Genomic DNA, 17,078 nt, shown 5'->3' on the forward strand with positions numbered 1-17,078 from the left:
AGCCAAGGCGGGGAACCCAAACCTCTCCAAGCACAGAAAACGCATTGGAGGTGGGATCATCTGGGCAGGGGGCAACGGATGAGGCAGCAGCTCAGCCTTCACTTACAAAAGCAGATAGAAGTGCAGCAGGTCATGCCTAAGAAAATGGAGCACCGATCCTCGTGTTAGCACTCAGCTGCTCTGATGCACTGCCTCGCTCTGCTGTGTCAGCCCCAAGACTTTGAGCGATGTCTCAATTGACAGAGGATTTTCCCGAGCCCGATGCTCCCCCCACGCCCCATACAGATGTAGAAATTAGGTTACAGGCACAGAGAGCTGGGAAATTAAATATGGCTGCTGGGTAAAGCTCTGCAAGTGACAAATCCAATGAGTTTGTTTTAATCCTCCTGAGCTGCTAAACATATTGACTGCACGGGCCAGTGCACAGCTCTGCCTTTCTGGACAGAGACAGGAGTGGCCCTTTCTGTGGGATGTCTACTCGCAACCCAAGCATACTGCTCCTTTTAGCAAAGCCATATAGAAAGTAGAAATACTTGCCTTTTCCTCTTTTTTTTTTCCCCATATTCCCTTTTTTTCCCCCGTGTAACCTTGCCACCCCCTTGCTCATGTCTTGCACGGGGAAGATGCTTTCCCATGCCCTGACGAAGTCCAAATTTATCACTTTTCCTACGACTCCAGACCGAATGTTCTTCATTAACCTCCCCTCCCACATTAGAAAAACTTCTTCCATGCATATGCCCACCAGCACTGTGAAAAGCCAAGAGAGAGTAAACAAGGATGTGCCACATTTAACATTGTACTGAATGAATCTGCTCAGCATCCTGCCCCAGGGATTCAGGATATGAGATAACATTTCCTAGCTCGGAGGCTGTTTTGGATCCCGTAATGTCTTTAGGAAGGGGGCATCGTAACTAATTAAGACACAGAAAGAAATAAGCATGCCCCATTTATCCTGGTTATAAATTCCTGCTAATAGTTGACGGTAAAGACTTGTGCTCTAATGCAGGGGAGCTGAGCTAATTTAGGAGAACACCATATCCTGTTTCCTTGTCCATCATTGCTATGCTCCCAGCTTCTAACAAATCTAACAGTAACCGGTGTTTTTAAAGTATATCAGGTCCTGAGAACACTTTAGCTGCTTCCCTTTTTCTGCCCCGTTAAAACAAATAGTTCCTTTCTTACCTAAAAAACACCTCCAACTGAAGAATACCACCCAAGCTGAACACAAGCGGTGAGAAATCAAAACAGACAACCCAACCTTTTTGTCTTCGTGATTGTTTCAAACAAAATCTTGCTGCTTTGGTAAGCAATCTCAATCAACCACCTTCCCAGATGACTAGACTTGTACAGAAGATCAGTTTTATTTTCTAGCTATCACGGGAAACATCTCAATTAACCAAATGTGTGAAAACTTATTCCCGTTGCTCCCTGACTTTTAAGGCTTTCTGCATGCCCCGGGCAAGTAATTTCCCTTCTAAAATAGTAACAGTAACTCAATCCACAGAAAACAGTAGGTCCAAACTACACCCTTGCCACTTTCTTTGGAGCCTATCAGCTCATTCTTTTTACTGTTTTAGTGCAAAACTGCAGAAAAGGGTGAGTCTGTCACCGTCCCACTTTACCTGGTGCCCATCACCCACAAAGAACCTCCGGCTTTTGGGGCTGAAGTCTCCAGAATTTCTAAGACGTGGACTCTCAAAGTGGGACCTTGCTCAGGAAAGCATATTAAAACTGGCTCCTCCACATCACATTCCTTGATGCAACATGCAGCCTTTTCCTGGGCAGGGCAGAACGTGACATCTGTTCCACTGCAATTAAAATCTGTCCAGATTAAGGCAATAATGTAGAAAGCTGCCAAGTGGGATCTCCACTACCCTGTCATAATTCTGAAAATCTCTGCCTCACTTCCCAGCGTAAGCAAAGTATTTGGTTTTCGCAATGGATTTCGGAAATTATACCACCTATGTCAGGGTGCTGAGCACTTTTCTCCCCGCTCCTGGGCATTTGGCAGCCTAGGCTCAGGGCCAGATGAGCCACAGGGCAGGCGGTGGCCTTGGTAAAAGGGCTGTAGAAATTGGGCCAGGGTCACCCCTCTTCTCTAGGACTGCACTAGAACCAGGCTCTTGCCCACAGCCTTTGCTTGAGCCACTTTGCAGCTTTGCTACGGCCATGCCCATGCCTGACCCTGATGTCCCATCCAGCCTCCATCCACCCCCATCCCCACAGAGGTGCAAGATGTCCTGGGCTGGGGCTGCCAGGAAAGGCAAGGGTTGAGTCCTTTCAGTGTAAGCTGAATTTTTTTGACAGAAAAGAGTCTCTGTGGAAAGGAGACACTTTCACTAAATCATTTAATTTCATGTGAATTCCTACGTTCCATGAATAAGTGATTTTGACAGAAAATTTTCTTCCAGTTGTCATCACTAGCAATACCTGGATGCATTAGAGTAACAGCGTCTGCTTTTGAAGCAAAGTCTTTTGACTTCACCATGCTTTGACTTGCATCACTGAACGATACTGAACTGTGCAGACTGGTCTCCCTATGGGCGAAGCTAAACCAGAAGGTGGGCTTCATCTGCTGATGGCCTTTCAGTCCAAGAGAAGAGACTAGAGCTAGAAGAAAGTAAACCTCCTTGAAGTGTCCGTAGTGTGAACACTGGGTCCTCAGCACGTGGCACGTCCAAAATCAGTTAATGTTCTGAGAACCTTGAAATTACTTTTTCCAATCAATGTATAAACTAGAGCAACAGTCTCATTTCTCATTTGAATGAACAAACACTACTTCCAGACAACTTGCTCTGAATTCTCCATTGTCTGATACAAAGAGCAGAAATACTCTCTCTGAAGCTACAGACATTTCTGCAAGTCATTGAGTCTTTTTTTTTTCCCCTAGAACATTTTATCTCAGCATATTGAGGTTGCCTGTATCTTGGTACTTGTGACCCAATGGTGGCTTTTTGCATCACATAATTCACATTTGTGGTGGTGTGTGAATGGAATAGCAAAATGAAAATTTCCTGAGATAACAGAAACGCAGATGGCACCATACTCAAAGGTCTGTAGAAAGTGAGTCATTTACTTTGCATCAGAAGAAACAATTTGTGTAAGAAAACTTGATATAAATAAGACTGTAAATAATTAGACAAATTAAGCAATTCAGACTTTCTTCCCAAATGCAACACAAGGGAGTCAGTCTGATGATTAATGCAGGCATTGGCATCTTGAAGCTGATAGCTATACGTGTGGGTTCCACGACCACCTACGGGCTGCTTCCCAGATGGCACATGTGTGTCTGGTGGAGAGGTGCACAGGATGCCTGGGGGAAGGTACGACGCGAAGGGAAGCAAACGTAGTAAAACTCGTCACCGAGTTAAATATTTGAAGAAAATCACGGCTCGACGTCTCGTATAAAGAACAGAGCATACATCCCAACAGGAATGGGAGTGTGACGGAGTCATCACCAACTCAGGAATGAATTTTGGCCTCGCTGCAGTGAATGGGACGTTTGGCGTGCTGCCTGTCCTCCTCTGTCCTGTGCTGGCAGCTGCCCGGGGCTGACCTCACGAGATCCAGAAGCAGCACGTGTATTGAGCATCTATATATGCTGTCCAGCACCCCCTCAACAAGCCTAGTAATTACGAGGCAGAAGCACTCTGAAGTTCTCCCAGTGATATCAAACACTCAGCGCTATCACTGAATTTTAAGCAGCCGCACAACAGAGATTACGGCACAAAAAGGAGACAAAGTCAGGAAGCAAGGCACGAAGAACAGACAGATATTAAAGACAAAAATGAGGCATCAGTTCCCTCACCTTTCCAGACAGAGAAGCATTTCATCTCAGAAGATGTTTGATTCTGCATTGCTTTGGTTTGCAGTTTGATATCCTTTTTTTTTTCTGACTAGTCCAATTTCAACCCCAGCAAAAACGTAATTGGCCAGAGATCTGCTTCTGTGCTTCTGTGCTTGAAACTTCAATTCAATAACCTCTCTCCTATTGTATTCCACAGAGATCCAGAGCTAATGTGTGCTCGGGATATGAGAAGAATGATTCTCTGGGAGAGCTGAAGTTCAATTCCTTTCTTTCATTTCAATAAACTGAGGTTGACTTTTAAATTGGCAGGCCTGTCAAAGAAGATTTTTTATCACAATTAGAAGCTCAGACATGTAGTGGCCTTATCAGAAGAATGAAATGGAATTTTTCTATAGTTCCGTGGAAGTATCAGTCAGAAAAGGCATACCAGAGGGAACACAACCAAAAATATTTTCACAAATATTCATTCTGATTAAAAAAAATGAATTTGTTCCAGCTGTGTTTGCTTCTCTCAAACAGGCAAATAATCCAGTTCTGGTCACATGGATTCTCACGGAAAACAAACTTTGGGAGCGCGTGAGGATTCATGGAAAGTAAAGTTTACACAGAGGAGGAAATGAGCCAGACAGGAATCAGACCGCGCTCATCACTGCAGACGTGTAGGACTGCTTATGGGAACGTCGGGGAGCACGACAATAGCGCTTTGTGCGGGGCTCCCAGCACATCAGCCCGCTGCTCTTCAAAGGAACCCTGCCTTGGACAAACCCCTCTTCAAACCCAACCAGCATTAAGAAGCTTTTTGTAATTGTTTAACCCCATGTTTCTTTTACTTGGGGGACCCCAGCCCAAGAGGGCTCTAATTGTTTTCTCTATATCTGGCTTCAATTCTTACATTTATCCAAACGAGGAACGACAGCCTTCTGACCTGACAAGGCCAGACACCATAGCCAGGAATAACAAGAATAACAAGTATTTAATGCAGCTGATGCATGGATAAAAAAGAAAGAGACAAGAAAAGCAGCGAGTACAGATGCAGAGAGAAGACAGCAGTGGTGGTGTGCCCGTACAGTGCGGCTGTCTCAGCACGACCCTTCTCCCAGCCCGCCCTGACACAAGCAAATCTGATACTGGCTAATGCTGCAGCTGTGGAAGGGCAGGACCAAGATGACAAAGGCTGGTGATAAATACATCGAGTGTGGTGTCAGAGGCAGAAAAGACACAACAAGGCATCAGCATAGCTGTAAGGGGTTGTAGCGTCCTTGCCTTTCCCAGCTGGGTATGCTCGCTGCCTCCCTTGTACCAGCACTGCCAGTCATTTCCGTGCAGCCACTCAGGTCAGCTTGCAAGGAGATTCATTTTTTAAGCTAGTTTTGAGCCAGTCCAGCAGCCTGTCCCACTTGGCAGCTGCACAGACACCGCTGACACCCGTGGCCAAGAGAGGACGGGCTCACCCCTTCAAACAGCAGTGCCAAGGTGGTTTAACGGCAGCCAAATGCGAAGCTGCAAGGTTAGCTGCTGGCTGGCTGCACCTTGCACGAGTTTCATGACAGCACCCAATCACCTGGACAAAAATAAAAAATAATAAAAAAAACACATGGGCAGGCCTATGGCAAGTGTTGTGATTATTAGGACAGCACAGCCTTATGGAGGGACACGATGCCATGAAAAGCTAGACCTCTCATCTGCAACCACTGCTGGAAGGTGCCTTGTGTACCAAGAAAGTAGTAGGAGGAGAGAGCAAGAGCAGTATTCTGAGTGAATGTTAAAGGGTTCACTTTCATACAAGCAGTTTTATCTCAATAAAGTGTTTTTTTTTCCCCCACCACCAATGGTGTTCAGAACCATGCAACTGGAGGATCCCTGTGCCATCTGGAGCATTTCTTAATAGGAGTTTCATAAACCATTAAGCAACACTTTTGACTCTATGTGTATATTTCCAGGGGGGACTGCAGTGTCCCGGGCACGCTATTTAAAACCCTTGCAATTAAAACTTGATCAGATCCAGCGAGCATTTTACCATTTTTTGTAAGACAGCCCTACTTGACAAACCTCGGGAATATCACAAGAACATTTCACAGGTTCATTCAGGACCCTCCCTGCACTTCTGCACAAAGAAGTGACTATTTTTTCCCCCCTGCCTGGGTTACTGATGGTGTGAGTCATGGCCCAGAGCGCACGCAGCAGCTCTGCCAGGCCCGCCACCCTTCAGAGACAGCAGGTAGGATGGGGCTGGCACTGGAAAACCACAGCTCTGCCCCACCAGGATGGCACCCGCCTGGTGCTGCTCAGCCAGCTTGGATGCATCCAAAAGCCATCCCAAGTGGAGAACCAGCCAGGCGTCCCTTTCCTGCAGACCCCACCAGGAAAAAGGCAGGTTCCACAGCTGCCCCTGCCCGGCTACCAAGTCAGCACAACTTATCCCTGTCTTCAGCCCAGGGCATCGAAACATCTAGGTGGAAATGGGGCTGTCCCTCGAGAAAAGCTGCCTGATCCACCACATTGCTTCTGACCTTTCTTTGGCCACCCAAGTAAAGCAAAAATGGAGTGCCCACCTCTCTACTGGAAAGTCTTTTATGATATCCCTGAAGGAAAAAGAGTAGGCTGATAATTAATGGAGCACATAATGGTTTGTGGCCTCCAAGAGAAAAACAGCCTTGCACATTACTTCTTAACAGCTTAGCCACAAGTGTAGAATATTCTTGTTATTATACATAAATCTTTTTTTTTCCAAATAATTATTTTTGATTTGAGAGTAAAATTCATCCAGCTCTTCAGCAAGCAGCAGAATTAACAAGTCCCAGCTTTCCACAGGGTAGTGCCCTACCTGCTGGCTCTCCAGCCGCCACCACCACACTTCCAGCAGCATCCGCATATTCCGGCCACACTTTTGCCTATCAGCAGAAGAAAGGACAGCAAGTGCCTGGCTGGTTCCAAGCTACAAACATATTTGAGCTCGCACTGCAACCTGTCACTGTGCACCGATAAGAATTCGTGTCTCTATCCAGAGAGTAAGTGTCACGATGCCCACACGAGTACGTCGTCTTTAAGGTCTCTCCATCAGAACTGAACTTTCTTGATGTTTACTGGGTAGAAGAGACTGACGGGTGGAAAGATACGTGGATTAAAAGGCCAACTGCAACTGTCTCACCGCCTCTGAAACCAGACTGATGTAAGGTAACACGTAAGACTTGCCAAAAAAAAGCCCCTGGTAGCTGAAGTTTCCAGACAGTTACTCCAGCACCCTGGGTTGGAGGAAACCTTTAGAACAGAAGTCTGTCACTTTTGTCAGAGAGGTTCTCCTCATAAATCAAAATACAGAAAATCATCTTCATTTGTGGCCTGTAGCAGCCTTGTCACGAGCTCATGCAGGCTCGGTGTGGGAGAGGACATGAGCCTGCCCATGGCAGTGCAATCCCCAGCACCTCGGTCACCTCTGCTCCTTCATCTTGTTGGAAATCCCCAAAATAAAGCTCCCTGCAGCCATTCTTCCAAGCAGGACATCCTTCAGGGCTGCAGGCCCCCTCCAGACCCAGAGGCACCCTGGAGGTACTGCATCACTGCTAAAGCACCATTATTTTGGTTTCTCTCCCCACAGATTTAGCTTGGTGATATGGTTTAGTGGAGGACTGGTTAGTGTTAGGTCAGAGGTTGGACTGGGTGATCTTGGAGGTCTCTTCCAACGTAGACGATTCTGTGATTTATAATTGCTTCAGGCAATGACATTCCTACATTAGATGCATGCTCTTGCTGTCATTAGCCAGGGCTTCTGTCGTTCTCACTATTTATAATTTTTAGAGCAGGAATTGTTCTTCTCATCATTCTTACCCCCAGAAAGAAGTCCCACCACATACAGTGAGAATTGCTGACACCATACCTAGCAAAGACCATGGAGGTGCCTCCAGCACCTCCCCTCGGATCAGCTGGATCTCAAAGAGATACCATACGGTACATGGCACACCACAGCACGTGGCAAACCAGCCCAACTGGGTTACATTGAGCATCAAGGCTTTATCTCCAGCAAAGCCTGGGCAAACACTGCCCTGAGCAGAGCAGGAAGCCCAAGCTGTAGTGGTAAGCCGGGGGGAAGAGGATCACCTCAGGCCAGGAGCCTCAGCGATGGCTCGGCAAATCTTTCTCACTCTTCTTTTAAAAGTACATTTCTAGATGTGCTGCCCTGAGGCCGAAGAAATTCCCGGAGCGAACATGAATTTTTCAGGAGGATGGGATTTATCTACTGCTGGTCTTGAAGATACAAAGGAGACAGAAAAGGCAATTTTCTGACTTCAAAGATGACCATCAAAGGCATTTTCAGTATAACCTTCCAGCAACATGTGCACACACAGCTACATACAAATATGCTCCGTATAAATATGCATACATGTATGTATGATTCCCACCAAGGTGGCCCTGCCAGAGCCCACCCCTCTGTTGGACACCATGGAAGCCCATCCTGGTAAGCCACAGTCACGTTCCTCTGCTATTAATCACTAACATTAACCACTTCATCCAGCAGTAAGGCAATTATTTCTTCTAAGAACACACTAACTGACAAAAAGGAGAGAAAAAATACAAAAGAGAAAAAAAATTGTGCCCTTGCAAACCACCTTCCCCCTCTCACAGGACGCCCAGCCTCCCCAGCCATGAGCATCCACCCATGAGCAGCCAGGAGGATGGGGGAAATTCAACCCTGTGGTTTGCAGGAGGTATAGGAGTCGGGTCTGAACGGCACAGAGCATTTTGAAGTGGCTGCAGACTGACTGAGTCATTCCCTCCATATACTTGTCTCTGTATATATGCCTACATACGTCTGCTCAGAATATCTCCAGCCTGATATGGAAGTCTGCTAATGAACCCACACACGTTTCACCAGCCATTCCCAAAGTCTGAAGGATTTGGGGATGTGTACTTCTAATAGACATCAGGATGTTAGCCATTTCTGGTGATAATATGGAAAAAAAAAAATGCAATCTTCTCTTACATCTAAGTTTGACCTCTGCTTCTTCCACGTACTTCCATTTTGTACTGACGCACAAGATGACATCCCGCCGTTTGCAGATGGATGCGACTGAATAAAATTAGTCAGGCACTAAGCTTATTGCTGACATACATTACTGACATTTCCCTTCCACAAACAGCTCACACGCACACCTGGGGAACGACAGTAGCTTTTTAAGCTAATTTACTACTAACCGATGAAAATGCAAAAACCCAGAAGAAACAAGTCCATCTGAGCCATTTCATTCTCACATCTGGACAGAAAACATTTGAGTAACATGGACAAGCCTGTTCTTCAGGAAAGCAGTTTGGAAAGGACTTCAGGGGGTCCTCTAACCCATCCCAATGACCTGACCTCCTCCACTGGCCAAAGTAACTAAACTTCCACTTTTAGGGTCAAACTAGGCTTCATGCATCAACAAAATGGTCCAAAAAAATGGAGCTGACTGGCATTTTATCCTTCTTTTTTCTTCTGATTGGATGTTTTTGGCTGCCAGCACGAATGTAAATTCTCGTTTCAAGCAGGTAAATATTTCTTTGCAACAGGGCCTTGAAAAACAGGTCCATTGTGAGTCATTTTATCTCAGGCAATTTTTCATAATTGGGCTTCATGGAACAAACTCCTCTTGTTATTGGTGTGATATCAGATAATAAAATAAATAATTTGCCATTTTTGCAAACAGAAGGGAAACAAAACAGATTTATAGCATTGGGATTTGGAAATGCTTGTTACTTGCTTGTTTTCCATTTTGTGTCTTCTCCAGAGGTTAAACAAAAACATCACTAAGGATCTGTCTGCAAAGAGGTACAAGGGAAACAACAGTATGTGTAAAATTGAGACTTCAGAGGGGAATTTCAATCAGCATATTATCAGGATATTCTGACAATGTTTAAAATCTCCAGAGATAAAAACAGTTACTGGAACTCATACAGCTGTTTGATGCTGATCTGCGATTACTCTTACCCAACAAAAAGCAAGAAAGGGAAAAAATTGGATGAACAATTTTAGAAGAAATTAAGGAACACGAAAGAGAGGAAGGAAAGATGAGAAAAGTGTAACAAGCAGAGAAAAACTTAAGTACCAGTGGTGGGAAGCTAAAAGCAAATGCCTTAAAATAAGAAACCAGGTACATAAATTTCATGCTGAGTAATGAAACATGAGAGCACATTACTGTAAATTCTCCGTTTTGTGATGTCCCATCTAAAACGGTGCATTTTAGTAAAACACAAGTCTCACTTGGGTTGAGAATGGGAGTAATGGGTACAACTTCAGAGCGTGCTCAGAAAAGATATAGAAATAAAGTAAATAAGCATAAGCCTGAACATACAGAGTCCCTTCCACCTGCAGAGCCTGAACAAGGCAGTGCTCCTCAAGGAAAAGAACAAAGCGAGGGGGCAAAAGGCAGAAGAGGTGCCTATAGGTTAGCTATAGGGTCAGGGCATCTTCCTCTGGCATTCTCCCTGTTGCAAATACAGGACATTGCAGGGCAGAAGCTCAGCCCCTACTTCACATCACTCCCTAGAGAAATCCGTATCTTTCCACGGGCTGTACATTACACACAGGCAAAATCCTGTGCCTTGCCCAGGCACTGGCAGTTGGATGTTGAAGGTAAATGGTGCAATACCCCTCAGACTGCCGTCTGCCTCTCCAGCTGCTCTCCCAACAGGCCACTCAAGATATATTAAAGTCACTAACTTGGTGGATTTGCTTTGTACAAATGCAATTTAGAAGTTTCTCATTAGTTCAGAGATGTGAAGTGATGGGCTGAAGGTTTCAAAACTGTTAAGTACAACTGTGAGAAAGATATTCTCCTTATGCTGCACTCTAACTTGCATTCATCTCCCTTGCTGCTTGACACCTATTTTTGAGTAGTATTCACTGGTACAGAATTAAATGATAAAATCTTATGAAGTGTGGACATCTTCTTCCTTTGTGAATTTCTTGAGCACCATATAAACCCTGGAATGAAGAAATGCATTGAATTGTCCCCACAGAAGGAGGGGGAAAAAAAAAAAAAAGAAAACAAGAAAGACGTCTTACCCATGAAAAGCAATTTTAGAACATACTGGGTTTTACATAGCATCCGGAAAGTCACACGTAACATTTTAAATATGAGGAAGAACTATTACTAAACAAATCATCACTCAAACATATCTGAAAATGCTATAACTTCCAGAAAGAAATCTGGAAAGAGGAAAAACAAAAACAGTAACTGAAGCTGAATTTTTAAAACACATCAAGACTCCATCTTTTTCACTGAGTCTGGATTTAGGAACTTCAAGCATGAATTAAGAAAAAAAATACTCAGATTACAATCTACTTGGAAGCTACACACAATGCAGAAACAGGTTTGAGAAAAATTGGCATTCAGAGACATTAAGATTATTCGGTTACTGCCATCACTCACTGAGAAACATGACGTTCCACCACATGAGTCATCTCTGCAAGGCAATGGGCACAAAACGTACTGTGAAACGCACTGAGAATCTGCAAATACAAGACCCGAAGAGAGAAGAATCTCTGATGTTATGACATCAGCATGACGTTGGCTAATATATGCTGTGGTAGTGCTCTGGTACATGGGGTGGGCCACAGCGAGGAGGTGGAAGAGGCAATGACACCTCCCTGGAGGAGACCCTCTCCAGCTGGGAAGGAAGGAAAATGGCCATGGCCTCGTGTTTCCACCTCCTTTGCGGCTTGTTTTTAGCACCCCCTGCATAAACCCACCCAGTAAACACAATCTGTGGTAACTGGACCCTGTAAATTGTAGCTCAGCTTACGTAAAAGAAGGGAATTTTACAGTGCTGTGCTGCTCCTTCTGGTGCCCATGGCAGTGAGGGGCACTGGCGTGTCTCATTTAAGGCCATTTTAGATCTCTGCTGCAAAGCTTCAGAAGGCATCGGGCAAGGGCACACCAAGCCCTCAGTGTCCAAGCAAATGGATGAAACCTCTGCTCAGCACATTGGCACCTGGAGAAACAGTATACTCCAAACTGCACATACAGCCCCAAACTCCTACACAGTGGCCCCTTTCTTCCCATATGATGGTGCCCTTAAACCCTCATGCCACTCTGGTCCCAGATGAAGAACCCCTCTGGGAAAACAACAGGCCAAAGGCATCCTACAGCACCAGGTACTTGCAGCATCTGGACTCTGTCCTCTGTCTCTGCCCTGCCCTCTTTGCTTTGTCCTTCAGCAGACAATTCTCCCTTCATTCAAGGGCAAAACTTTTGGCCACCAGAGGAGGTGCAGGCAGCCTGGGGAGCCAGCTCTAAGAATAACAAAGCTGTGGAACCAGGCTTGGAGCAGTTGAAGCACACCAAATCGCATCCCACTCAATTTTCCACTGCCAGTGTAGCTGAGTCCACTGAGACGCAGTTACGTGGCACAACTCAGTGCAATTCGTGACCCAGTCCTGTCACTGTGCATCACACGCCCTTTGTTGCAGACAGCTGTTATTTATTCTAAGACTGCCTTGAAGTCTTCCTCAGAAAAATCCTCCACAATTTCAAAAGCTGTGATTTTCTTTTCTTTTTATTTTTTAATCAGACTGGGAAATTGCTCAGGATTTTTTTCCCTTCCACTTTTAGAAGTAAGGATCGTGTTTTGCTTGCAAACACAGCAGCTGAATAATCTTACAGTCGACCTCTTCACTTAAGGGAACATTTTTAACTTGTTTGCTTTAAGGGCTTTGCAATGAAAGTACTTGATTAGCAAAAGAACATGTGCTAATTAGTATTTCATTATGAACTTCCTTTGCTGATCTTTCTTTTGGAAGTACTAAAACGCTTAACCTGCTTCTAACCATCTTTGTGGTCATCTGAAAAAATTGGCTGGCTTCATAATGACACAAGGGAGAGCAGTGCAAAATTTGACTATAAGTTCTCTCCAGAAACAAACCAGGCTGGGTGGAAATAGCAGCCATTCGAAAAACATCCAGGCAAAAGCAGCTTGGTTTAGTTTGGAACCTTCCCCTTAAACAGGCCTAGAACAAACAATTTGTACAAGAGTCTAGAAAACAGCAAAACTAAGGGAAGGAAAAAGCTACAGCTGTGTAGCTTATTATGCTTGAAAAACCACATCTGGATCTGCAGGTAGAAGTGCACCTCTATCACCCCACAATTCTCACAACAAAAACCCCAGATAGTACAAGTAGCATAGTAGCTGTCACGGTAGCTTTTGATCTCCCAGTGTGTTAGGACCATATAAATTTACAAAATTTAGAATAAATTCTGTACTACAAGAGACAGATGCTGGAATAGGTTTCCCAGAGGATTTGTGGATGCCCCATCCCTGCAAGCGTTCAAGGCCAGGTTGGATGAGGCTTTGAGCAACCTGGTCTGGTGGGAGGTGTCCCTGCCCATGGCAGAGGGTTGGAACTGTGTGATCTTTGGGGTCCCTTTCAACCAAAACCATTCTGTGATTCTACTAAAATAAAGTCAAGAAATAGTCAATAATGGGTTTTGTCTCAAGTGTGCCTACAGGGGTGCTCAGAAGCCCAAACACACTGACGTAAGAGATCACTTGCCTTTCCAGAGGAGTGGAGCAGCCAGTCTACCCACAGAAAACCACTTCAAGAAGCACAGGGAGGTCAAACATACCCAGGTCCTTTGCAGTGCCCTTTCATCAACAGAAGAAGTACCAAGCTGTCCCATACCCAAGTGGAAAGCAAGCACTGAGCTCTACAGGGAAGGCACTCTCAGACCAAGCTAGCACCTTGGCAAACACTACTCAGGGAAAAAGAGATGCTCTGAAGAGGAGAAGCCAACAGGCAGCCTGCATCCCCCTGCGCTACAGGGAGCAAAGCTGCAGGAGCCTTTCCCAGCCATAATGACCCGACTGAGTAAAGGCAGTGCTCAGCAGCTATTTCTCTCATCCATGGCTCCCCAGGCCTGTGCCGTCCAGGCCCTTGGGCAGAAGCACAGCACGCAGGCAAGTCAAAGGTGGATTTGCCCAAATCCCACCCCATCGGGCAGGCAGGTTCCCTCAAAAGGCAGAACGGCTCGGCGGGGAGGCGTGCTTACAGCCCCATGCTCTGCCAATGGCGCAGGGCTGAAGCACGCTGCAGGTTGCTTAATCACAAAGGACACACATCTGAAATCAGATTCCTCGTGGGTGACAGCGGTAAGATCGAAAGCTAAGCTCTTCTTTGAGTCATTCATCAGCTCAGATGTGAGTTGTCAGCCGTTTGAAGGTTTTCCACAGAAGTTACCACACAGTCTGTGCTCTTTATCAATTCTCTGGCTGTAGCAGTAGGGATGTGTCAGACCCGCTTCTTTCATTTATTAAAACTTTCTGCCTAATTTGACAAACTGGGGGAAAATTCTGGATATAACTGAGCTTCAATTAATCTTCTTTCATTCCCCTAAACACCTGCACCTCCAGTTCAGAGTAGTACATGTTGTAAAACATAAAAGGAGAATTATTCTCTCTGCTTTGAGGAAACCCTGAAATCCTGCTTCTGTCCCCCTCAAACTCATACCCAGGTCACTTTCTTGGTCTCAAATATGCCAGAGACCTCTAAAGTGTCTGCCCAGAACATCAGTTATACATGCTCTGATTTTACCTCTAAATGATGAGCTGGAATATAATCAAGGGATGAAGAAAACTTTTACGATAGGTCCCAGTTCTTACCTTTTTTAGGTATCCTACTCTGGGATCAGGATTTATGGCCTACTGGGGGGAAGAGGGTGATGTCCATGAGGAGGGTAGCAGCAAGCTGGTGTTGCCAGGGATGAAGCCATGGGTACACACCTCCTGGTGGTGTCCTCCACAGCAGCCACTGCCCCTGCCTGAGGCTGTCCCCAGCAGCAGTCAGGGCCTGCTCAGACCTGATGGTGAACGAACTGCTCCTGGACAGGCTTCCTAACCCATTTCAGTCAAAATTGTCTTGTTTAGTGCAGACTGTTTAAATGGAAAGACCTGGACTCAGCAGCCCAAACTCCCTATAAAGTTAAGGGAGAAGGAAACATTCCTGCAGGGCAGCTCAGGCTCCTAAGGTCCAAGTCTACATGCGCCTGCTTCTCCCTTTGTCCCCCCCCGAGTCTGAGGTAAATGAGCTCCTGACACTAGCAGCTTAGTAAGAGGTGAACAAGATGAAGGCAGACCTAGGCTTTGTTTAGGCTATTCGGTTCAGCTGCACAGACAGCTGAGCCCAATTTGGAGGAATGGACATAGGAAAGTGGTTGCAAGTGGTTCATAGGGGTAAGTGCTTCACCTGGCAGAGCCTCAGAGGAAGGCTATGAGTGCAGTATCCTCTGCAAGCACCTAAAGAAAGACCTGTTTGAGCTCTCTCACTCGGTAGGGCAGGGAGGAGGCATGCGAGCAGCAGGGGGAAGGGCAGTGCTGAGCAGAGCGAGCAGCCCCACACAGGAGCCTGGAGGAAGAGGAGAGGGGATGGGCTCCCTCCGGGCTGCCTGGGCATGGCAGGAGGGATGCGGGTGGCTCTGAGCTGCTGTACAACTGCGTGGGCGACGTTTTCAGGGAGAGCGAAAGAGTTTTTTCATCTGAGCCAATGACCCATTGCCCATGGCTGAATCATGCCACCACTCCTTGGGAAACTGCCAAGTGTAAAGAAAACGGGGAGCCAGCCAGTTGGGAGTAAGCAGGCCTCCTATCTGGTGTGCCTAGGGGCCTGGAAACACCCCTGGAGGTGCGAAACACAAGCATGCTCAGTCCTCCCGGCCTTCTGCATGTACATATTTTGTACATATCTCATGTGCATCCACCACATCTCCAAAGGTCTGGGGATGGCATGAACTTCACAGCAGACAGTGACCAACCCCTTGCGGAGCTCCCTCACCCCTATGTAACAAATGTGTGGGAGTACGGGCAGCCCCTCCGGCCCTTCTAAGGCCCCACACAGCAGCTGGCTGCTCACCGGGCACCTGGCTGAGCTGGAGGATTTGTTCTGAATGCAGCTGGTGGGTGAGGTGCCCAGGGGTCCTAGGGACCCATGACAGTCAGCAGAGATGCAGCATGTGCTGTCAGGAGAGGCCCTGAGAAGCACTCGGCCTACCCCAGGGTGGACTGCCATCCCACATGTATTTTTGATCAACCAAACCACAGCCTTAGGTCCCCTGCAGGCTCCATTCTCTCTGTTAGAGTCACTGAATCATAAAATGCCCCATGCTGGAGGGGCCTCTGGAGGTCACCTACTCCAGGCCTCCTGCTCAGAGCGGCGACCACCACAGCAAGCTGCCCAGGGCCTCATCAGTTGAGTGCTGCACCTGCAGGGAGGCAGATCTACAGCCTCCCCAGGCAGCTATTGCCTATGGTGATAACTCATGATAACACTTAAGGAAAGGCATGTCATGCCATTAAGGTGGCAGATCTGACTCAGGACCTATGGAAGACCCATGCCCATCAGGAGAGGCAGCTGGAGGCCAGGCAGGATACTCCAGGGCATTTCAGCTACGACTATTTTCTGGTGACTGAATACAACCGTAGGTGTCCAGACATGGGGCCAATTGTGTATATGTTGTGAAATGCACTCATCGTCTCGTGAAATGGCACTAGAAGCTGGCTGTGAGGTGGGATTAAGTGATCCCACCAGCACTGGTCTTCCTCACGTCCTCCCACGCCTGCCAGATGCTCACTGCACAGCTCCCCTGAGCTCAGGATTCAGTTTTGCCAAGCAAGGCTCTATGAACCCAGCATGACTGTGATTCTTATAAGATAATCAGACATTAGCAATAAAAAAGAATAAAATAATTATGGGCTTATAAAAATCAAGATTAATTCTCTACCTCATTCTCCAGCTACCTGCTTGTTGTCCCAGACCAGGGAGGGATTAAAGACTGTAAAATGCATACAACCCCGAAATTACCATGCTGTGGACGGCTAATGATCTGTGCTGCTTCCCTCATCTTGAGACCGCTTTGCTGTCACGTTTTGCAGTGCCACCAAACATTGTTTTGCTCAGAGAGACCTTTCAAACCTCAGTGGAAGTGGAACTAACTGCATTTCAAAATAGTTCACAAGACCATGTCAAAAGCTGTGCTGGTGATGTAAGACCAGGTCTACCCTTCTGTGCAGAAATAAGTAACAAGCACAATTCACACATGGTTATTTAGGCCAGTATGAGAGAAAGCTTGCTCTTGGCTATCAAAAATGGGACAATCAGCTGAAATCAGTGGGAATTGTGCTCAAGCACCACAGTACAGTGAAGAAAAATTATAGACATGGTAGAAATCTGTAAAGTATTTATCATGAGGAGGCTGAAGGCACAACTCTAATCCTTCTCACCATCCTTTTATAAAAGTACATCAGTATT

The 17,078-nt window shown here is 46.2% G+C and overlaps 1 long non-coding RNA gene across 1 annotated transcript; it reads right to left on the reverse strand.

Annotated features, from left to right (window-relative positions):
* Nucleotides 1-1,788: 1,788 nt before the first annotated feature.
* LOC310896920 lies at nt 1,789-15,856 on the reverse strand. The gene is made up of 2 exons (XR_014581916.1): nt 14,438-15,856; nt 1,789-4,119 (listed from the first exon to the last, which is right to left on the reverse strand). It is a non-coding gene; the product is annotated as an uncharacterized lncRNA (long non-coding RNA).
* Nucleotides 15,857-17,078: the final 1,222 nt, after the last annotated feature.

Source organism: Anser anser (assembly GCF_964211835.1).
Source record: "Anser anser genome assembly, chromosome: 3".
NCBI classification, from domain to species: domain Eukaryota; kingdom Metazoa; phylum Chordata; class Aves; order Anseriformes; family Anatidae; genus Anser; species Anser anser.